Genomic DNA, 10,071 nt, shown 5'->3' with positions numbered 1-10,071 from the left:
AAGGCTTCTTTTTAAACCTCTGATGTCTGAATGTTATGAGAAAAATCTAAAACCTGCGCTCTTATACCCTGCGAAGCTTAGAATCTCGCCGCCGAATGCTCCAAGTCCAGTTTTCCTTTCTACATCTGAAGCGAGAAGTTTTCTGATTGAGAACTTCCCTACTGCTACGATTTCTCATTCCTAATAAATGAGGATTTTGATCGTGTAAGATGGTTTTTGATTCCTTAAACCAGAGTTTGTTTCTGGTTATTGGTGTAGGTTTATTCTATACTTTATATTCAAGTTAAAGTGTTCTTTCATCATATTAATCGGTTTGTTTTATACACTCTAAACATTATACTATATTGCCAACTATTATTTTTGTTCCTTCGAAGGTATATTTTTAACCCTTCGAAGGTGAATACTTTTTTACTAAGATGGTGGTTTTTTGGAAAAATATTTTTGGTGTTTTTTTAAGATGGCGTTATTTTTTTTCTCTACTTCCCACAATGGATCGCTTATCACAGTTTAAATATTTTTTGATTTGTTTGGGTTATAACCCGATTTATAAGTTTTTAGTGATTATATTCTTTGTTTTTTTTACAACCAAGTATATTAAGAAGTTTGGTTTTGGTATAGTGATCATAATTTTTAAAGTTTGGGTGTTTTTTTTTATATATCCTTTATATACGGAGTGGTCTTCCGCTGATATGGGGGTAGAATTAGTCTAATTTTTTCCCTTTCCCAGCCTATTTTTGGCTGTTGTTTTTTTTTCTCTTTCTTGTTGGGGTGGGGGTGGTCTGTTTTCTAACTCTATATTTTCTTTACCAGATTGTTTTAGTTTTTTCATCTGGGCTGTTTTTGAACTACAAATATGTCTACGATGGCGTCACTTCCGGGTCCGCTCTCTATTTTTGTTCCTCTTCCGGGTGCATGAGTTTATAATTTCGTTAACTCTTTCTATACCAAAGGGTTGATTTTAGAAATATGGCTCAGACCATTAATTTTGTGTCTTGGAATACTAATGGTTTAAACCATCCGATTAAAAGAAAGAAGATTTTCAAAGTATTTCAAAGACTTAATGCTCATATCATTTTTGTACAAGAAACTCAAGTGAGGAAGGAGGATAATTATCGCATTTTTAGGTCTCGGCGAGGTCAACAGTACCATTCGAATTCGAATGCCAAAGTAAAGGGAGTTTCAATTTTTATTGACTCCTCTATTGCATTTGTCCAACACGATATCTTTTCGGATCCGAATGGTAGATTTTTGTTAATTACAGTCTTACTTTGTAATGAAACGGTTGCTATGGTTAATGTTTATGCTCCAAATGTGGATTGTCCTGATTTTTTTAAGTCCTAATTTACTTCTTTACCTAATCTAAATGAATATAAGTTAATAATGGGTGGTGCTTTTAATTGTTGTTTAAATCCTTTGATGGACAAATCTATATCTACTCAGACGTTACCCAATAAGTCGGCCACTTGTATCAGCTCTTTCATGACTGATAATGGAGTTTTTGATATTTGGAGATTTCAGCATCCTAAGGATAAGGAGTTTTCTTTTTTCTCACATGTTTATCGTTTTTATTCGAGAATTGATTTTATTTTATTGACTCTTGCTTGATTCCTTCGGTAAATGGTTGTGATTATGATATTATAGCTATTTCAGACCATGCTCCATTAAAACCTTCTATTAAATTTATGGATACAGTTCCTAATGCTAGACAATGGCGATTTGACTCTACCTTATTGCAGGATCCGGACTTTATTAAATTTATGAATGAACAGATCGACTTCTTCTTTTCAACCAACTCCACGGAAGATATTTCTTACGGAACACTTTGGGACACCTTTAAAGCATATATACGTGGACAGATTATTTCTTATTCTGTTGGTCTGAGAAAACACATAAAGAAGGAAGCTCTTTTATTGGTTGATAAAATTAAAGAGATTGACAAGAATATTTGATTACTCCCAGTAAGGAGATTTACAAGCAAAGGGTTGAACTTCAAACAGAAGTTAATACTTACATCTTCGATTGAAAATCAACTGATGAAGTCTAGATCTGATTTTTATATACATAGTGATAAATCTGGTAAACTACTGGCTAGTCAATTGAAGAATGCTTTGGTTAAACGTCCAGTTACTAAGATCCGTCAGCAAAATGGGGACATGACAGTTAACCACGATGAGATAAATAAATCATTTGAAGATTTTTATACTTCCCTATATCATTCGGAATTTACTCAAGATTGTGGTACTATGTGTGATTTTCTTGGGAAATTGAATTTCCCAAGACTATCACCAGATGATCGTTCAGTATTGGAAGCTCCTATGACTGAGGCAGAATCAAAGGGGTTATTTCCTCCATGAATTCAGGGAAAGCACTTGGTCCAGATGGGTATACAGCAGAATTTTAAAAATGTTTTTCCCCTACTCTCTATCCTTAGTTATATAAGGTTTTTGAAGAAGCAATTAGATTGGGAAATTTGCCACAATCTTTTTATAGAGCTTCCATCTCTTTAATATTGAAGAAAGATAAAGACCATACTGATTGTGCATCCTATAGACCAATATCCTTATTGAATTTCATTCCAATTCAACAAAATAGATCTTCTAGCCATTAGTGTAAGAAATGAAATCATTCGACGAAGTGAGTCCATCATTGGTAAACCAAAAACTGCAGTAATAGGATGAGGTTGTAAATCAATGTTCAATACCGCAGAAATAATATCAAAAATATCTTTCCAATATTTTTTTCAAAAGTGGACACGACCAGAACATATTGGTTAAAGACGCTATCTCAGAATGACATCTGTCACAAATAGGATTCATATAGGAATAAAATGAGCCAATTTATCCTTGGACATATGAGCCCTGTGCGCAACTTTAAAGTGTATTAATGAATGTTTAGCACATATAGATGATGTATTAACTAATTGAAGAATTTTATCCCAATTCTCAATTGGGATAGTAAGGTTAAGTTCTCTTTCCCAATCACTTTTCGTCTTATAAATGGGCTCTGAACGTATCTTCATAATTATATTGTAAAGTTTTGATATTAGCCCTTTCTGAAAAAGGTTTAGTTCAAACAAATTCTCCAAAATACCTGAAGACACAAAATTTGGAAAAGTAGGAAGTACAGTATTTTAAAATTCCTAATCTGTAAATTTCTAAAAAAAATGAAATCTAGGCAAATTATAATTACTAGATAATTGCTCAAAAGACATAAAACAATTATCCAAAAATAAATCGGAAAATCGTAGTAATCCTTTAGTCTTCCACGCTGAATAAGCTTGGTCTATAATAAAAGGATAAAAAAAGTTCCTCCTACTGTATTTCATTGGTTTTTAGACATATGTTATGTCTAAATTTAGGAAAAAATGGAAGTGGAGAATTTGATACTTCTATTAAATTTGAAAAGATATGGAGACCATTTATTCAAAATTTTCATATGATGTAATATCACCCTGTTCCAAGCCTATTTGATTTTCCAGTTTCCATTTTATATATGTTGAGAGGATCAGAGTTGACGACACTGATGATTTTTTTTTGTGGGATATTATAAACAGCCTTTTTTTCTTTTTCCATTTTTTCTTTTTCTCTTTATTCTTTTTCTGTTTTTATTTCCTTATTAGTTTATAGATTATTAGTTTAGTCTGTTTTGCATAATTTTTTTCTTTTTTTGTTTTTTTATATATTATGATATACCTAGGTTTGACTTGTTTATTTGTATATTGTATCGTTCATGATTTGGGAATACTCATTTATACCGTAATCATTGCTTATGTATTTTTTCATGTTCAGTTGAAATGTGTATGTTTGTAATTCCATTATCTATATATTAATTTTATTTTGTTAATATTAATAACAATAATAAATAGATTGAAAAAGAAAGGAACATTAGCTTTTCCACAACTAAAGTCATTGACTGTTCCACTCTAAGTAATAAGAGGTAGGTGCTTGAATGCATCTTGCATTTGAGGATTCCAAGTCTCTGAGTACTACACATGCAATATCTATACAGTTGCAACTCACCCTGAGTAGTTATCTACACATCCTTAACTCAGAATTCATAGAATAGAAAGTCATGCATTCAGCACAGGAGAGTGTAGAGTTGAATTTTGCTGAAAACTACTATGTGCTAACATGATGCAAACCTTATTATTTTACATACCATATGATTTAGAGTAGTCTGCAACCAATTTTATGACTGTGCTCCAATGATGGAGCTGTTACTTTCATGAACTTCACACTTTGTACACAATGGAACATTAGCTTTTCCACAACTAAACAAAGTCCTTGACTTGTGCACTCTAAAAGATATGAGTTAGGTTTTTGAATTCATCTTGCATTTGAGTATTCCATCGCTCTGAGTAGTAGAAATGCAATATCTATACAAATCCAACTCACCCTGACCAGTTATGTACACAGCCTTAACTCAGAATTCATAGAATAGAAAGTAATTCATATCAGCACAGTCGACTGTAGAGTTGAATTTTGCTGAAAACTAATATGTACTAAATTGATGTAAACATTATTTTACTTACCATATGATTTAGAATAGAATGCAGCCAGTTTTATCAGTGTGCAACCAAAGTTGGTGAAATTGCTTTCAGGAACATCACCTTTTCTACACAATGGAACATTATCGTTTCCAAAACTAAACAAAGTCATTGACTGTTCCACTCTAAAATATATGAGTTAGGTTTTGGAATTCATCCTGCATTTGAAGATTCCATGCCTCTGCCTAGTATACATGCATTATCTATACACTTCCAACTTACCTTGAGAAGTTATGTAGAAATCCTTAACTCAGAATTCATAGAATACAAATTAATGCATTCAGCACAGTAGAGTGTGGAGTTGAATTTTGCTGAAAACACCTATGTCCTAACTTGATGTCACCCTTATTATTTTACTTACCATATGATTCGGAGTAGTATGCAAACAGTTTTATCACTGTGCTACCAAAGTTGGGGAAGTTACTTTCATGAACATCACCTTTTGTACACAATGGAACATTGGTTTTTCCACAACTAAACAAAGTCATTGACTTTTGCACTCTAAAAGATATGAGTCAGGTTTTTGAATTCATCTTACAATTGAGTATTCCATTGCTCTGAGTAGAATGCATGCAATATCTATACACTTGCAACTCACCCTGTTATGCACACATCCTTAACTCAGAATTCATAGAATAGAAAGTAATGCATTCAGCACAATAGAGTGTAGAGTTGAATTTTGCTGAAAACGACTATGAGCTAACATAATGCAAACCTTATAATTTTACATACCATATAATTTAGAGTAGTCTGCAACCAATTTTATGACTGTGCTACCAATGTTGGAGCTGTTACTTTCATGAACTTCACACTTTGTACACAATGGAACATTAGTTTTACCACAACTAAACAAAGTCATTGACTTTTGCACTCTAAAAGGTATGAGTTAGGTTTTTGAATTCATCTTGCATTTGAGTATTCCATGGCTCTGAGTAGCAGAAATGCAATATCTATACAGTTCCAACTCACCCTGAGTAGTTATGTAGAAATCCTTAACTCAGAATTCTTAAAATAGAAAGTAATGCATTCAGCACAATAGAGGGTAGAGTTGAATTTTGCTGAAAACTACTATGTGCTACCTTGATGTAAACATTATTTTACTTACCATATGATTTAGCGTAGTATGCAAACAGTTTTATGAGTGTGCTACCAAAGTTGGAGAAGTTACTTTCCTGAACGTGACCTTTTGTCACAATGGAACAGTAGCTTTTCCACAACTAAAGCCATTGACTGTTCCACTCTAAATGATATGAGGTAGGTTCTTGAATTCATCTTGTAAGTGAGTATTCCAAGTCTCCGAGTAGCGTACATGCAATATTTATACAGTTGCAACTCACCCTGAGTAGTTATGCACACATCCTTATCTCAGAATTCATAGAATAGAAAGTAAAGCATTTAGCAGAATAGAGTGTGGAGTTTAATTTTGCTGAAAACTACTATGTGCTAACTTGATGTAAATCTTATTATTTTACATACCATATGATTCAGAGTAGTCTGCAACAAATTTTATCAGTGCGCTACCAAAGTTCGAGAAGTTACTTTCATGAACATCACCTTTTGTACACAATGCAACATTAGCATTTACAAAACAAGGTCATTGGCTGTTCCATTCTAAATGTTACAAGGCAGGTTCTTGAATTCATCTTCTATGTGAGTATTCCAAGTCTCAGAGTAGCATACATGCAATACCTATACAGTTGTAACACCCCGAGTAGTTATGTACACATCCTTAACTCAGAATTCATGAAACAGAAAGTAATGCATTCAGCACAATAGAGTGTAGAGTTGAATTTTGCTGAAAACTAATATGTGCTAACATAATGTAAACCTTATTATTTTACTTACCATATGATTTGGAGTACTATACAACCAGTTTTATGAGTGTGCTACCAAAGTTGGTGAAGTTACTTTCAGGAACAACACCTTTTGTACACAATGCAGCATTACCGAATACAGAACTAAACAAAGTCATTGACAGTTCCACTCTAAATGATATGAGGTAGGTTCTTGAATTCATCTTGTATGTGAGTATTCCAGGTCTCTGAGTAGCATAGATGCAATATCTATACAGATGCAACCCACCCTGAGTAGTTATGTACACTTCCTCAACTCAACATGCATAGAATAGAAAGTAATCCATTTAGCACAATAGAATGTCGAGTTGAATATTGCTGAAAACTACTGTGCTATCTTGATGTAAACCTTATTATTTTACATAACATATGATTCAGAGTAGTCTGCAACAAATTTTATGACTGTGCTACCAATGTTCGAGAAGTTACTTTCAGAAACAACTATTTTTGCAGACAATGGAACATTAGCGTTTACAGACCTAAATAAAGTCATTGGCTGTTCCACTCTAAATGATATGAGGTAGGTTCTTGAATTCATTTTGTATGTGAGTATTCCAAGTCTCCGAGCAGCCTACATGCAATATCTATACAGTTGCAACTCACCCTGTGTAGTTATGTACACATCCTTATCTCAGAATTCATAGAATAGAAAGTAAAGCATTTAGCAGAATAGAGTGTAGAGTCGAATTTTGCTGAAAACTACTACGTCCTTACTTGATGTAAACTTTATTATTTTACATACCATATGATTCAGAGTAGTCTGCATCAAATTTTATGACTGTGCTACCAAGGTTCGATAAGTTACTTTCAGAAACAACAGCTTTTGCACACAATGAAAAATTAGCGTTTACAGAACTAAACAAAGTCATTGGCTGTTCTATTCTAAATGTTACAAGGCAGGATCTTGAATTCATCTTCTATGTGAGTATTCCAAGTCTCTGAGTAGCAAACATGCAATATCTATACAGTTGCAACTCACCCCTAGTAGTTATGTACACATCCTTAACTCAGAATTCATGGAACAGAAAGTAATGCATTCAGCACAATAGAGTGTAGAGTTGAATTTTGCTGAAAACTAATATGTGCTAACATGACGTAAACCTTATTATATTACATACCATATGACTTTGTGAAGTCTGCAACCAATTTTTTGACTGTGCTACCAAAGTAGGAGAAGTTACATTCAGGAAGAATACATTTAGTGCTCAAAGGAACATGAGCGTTTACAGAACTAAACAAAGTCATTGGCTGTTCCACTCTAAATGTTATACGGTAGGTTCTTGAATTCAGCTTCCAGTTGAGTATTCCAAGGCTCTGAGTAACAGAAATGCAATATCTATACAGTTGCTAGTCACCCTGAGTAGTTATGTACACATCCTTAACTCAGAATTCATAGAATACAAAGTAATGCATTCAGTACAATAGAGTGTAGAGTTGAATTTTGCTGAAAAATACTGCGTGCCATCTTGATATAAACATTATTTTACTTACTATATGATTTAGAGCAGTATGCAAACTGTTTTATGAGCCTGCTACCAAAGTTGGTGGTTACTTAGAAGGAACAACATCTTTTGTACACAACACAACGTTAGCGTTTACAGAACTAAACAAAGTCATTGGCTGTTCCACTCTAAATGTTATCAGGTAGGTTCTTGTATGCAGTATCCATTTGAGAATTCCAAGGATCTGAATAGTAGAAATGCAATATCTATACAGTTGCGACTCACCCTGAGTAGATATGTACACATCCTCAATTCAGAATTCATAGAATAGAAAGTAATGCAATCAGCACAATCGTGTGTAGAGTTGAATTTTGCTAAAAACTATTATGTGCTAACTTGATGTAAATCTTATTACTTTATTTAACATATGATTCAGAGTAGTATGCAACCACTTTTATGAGTGAGCTCCCAAAGCTCCAGAAGTTACTTTCAGTAACATCTGCTTTTCTACACAGTGCAACATTAGCGTTTACAGAACTAGGCCAAGACACTGGCTGTTCCACTCGAAACGTTATGAAGTAGATGACTGAATTAAGCCTGCATTTGAGTATTCCATGGCACTGAGTACGCTACATGCAATATCTATACTGTTCCAAATCACCCTGAGTAGTTATGTACACAGCCTTAACAAAAAATGCATTGAATAGAAAGTAATGCATTCAGCTCAATGGTGTGCACAGTTCAATTTTGCTGAAAACTACTATGTACTAACTTGATGTAAACCTTATTATTTTATTGACTATATGAATTAGAGTAGTCTGCACCAATTTTATGAGTGTGCTCCCAAAGTTCCTGAAGTTACTTTCAGTAGGATCATCTTTCTTTATCATTTGAACTACAGCGTTGACTGAACTAAAGCAAGTCATTGGCTGCTCTGCACTAAACATAATGAGGTAGGTTCCTGAATTAAGCTTGCATTTGAGTATACCATGGCACTGAGTACTCTACTTGCAATATTTATACAGTTCCAAATCACCCTGAGTAGTTAAGTACACAGCATTAACACAAAATGCATTGAATAGCAAGTAATGCAATCAGCTCTGTGGAGTGTGCAGTTCAATTTTGCTTAAAGCTACTATGTGCTAACTTGATGTAAACCTTATTATTTTACTCACCATATAATTCAGAGTCGTCTGCCACCAATTTTATGTGTGTACTACCAAAGTTCCAGAAGTTACTTTCAGTAACATTACCCTTCCTACACTGTGGAATATTAGCGTTTACAGAAATAACCACGTCATTGGCTGTTCCACTCTGAAAGTTATGAGGTAGGTTCCTGAATTCATCTTGCATTTGAGTATTCCATGGCACTGAGTACACTACATGCAATATCTATAGCGTTCCAAACCATCCCTGAGTAGTTATGTACACACCCTTAACACAAAATGCATTGAATAGAAAGTAATGCATTCAGCTCAATGGAGTGTACAGTTCAATCTTCTTGAAAACTACCATGTGCTAACGATGTAAACCTGATTATTTTGCCTCCTATATGACAGAGTAATCTACAACCAATTTTATGACTGTGCCTCCAAAGTTCCTGAAGTTACTTTCAGTAGGATCACCTGTCTTACACAGTGGAACTATAGCGTTTACTGAACTAAAGCAAGACATTGGCTGTTGCACTCTAAACGTTATGAGGTAGGTTCCTGAATTCAGCTTGCATTTGAGTATTCCATGGCTCTGAGTACTCTACATAAATATCTATACAGCTCCAATTCACCGTGAGTAGTTACGTACACAGCCTCAATATAAATACATTCATTAGAAAGTAATGCATTCATCTCAAAGGAGTGTCCAGTTGAATTTTGCTGAAAACTAGTATGCGCTAAGTTGATGCAAACCTTATTATTTTACTCACCATATGATTCAGAGGAGTCAGCCACCAATGTTATGAGTGTGCTCCCGAAGTTGGTGAAGTTACTTTCAGTATAATCACCTTTCTTACATAGCGGATCTACAGCGTTTACTGAACTAAAGCAAGTCATTGGCTTTTGCACTCTGAACGTTAGGAGGAAGGTTCCTGAATTCAGCTTGCATTTGAGTATTCCATGGCACTGAGTACTCTGCATGCAATATCTATACAGTTCCAAATCAACCCAAGTAGTTATGCACAGAGCCTTAACAGAAAATGCATTGAATTGAAAATAATGCATTGAGCACAATGGAG

Source organism: Hypanus sabinus, chromosome 14 (assembly GCF_030144855.1).
Source record: "Hypanus sabinus isolate sHypSab1 chromosome 14, sHypSab1.hap1, whole genome shotgun sequence".
Classification (NCBI taxonomy): domain Eukaryota; kingdom Metazoa; phylum Chordata; class Chondrichthyes; order Myliobatiformes; family Dasyatidae; genus Hypanus; species Hypanus sabinus.
The sequence above is the reverse complement of the archived record's forward strand: the minus strand, read 5'-3'. Positions refer to the sequence as shown.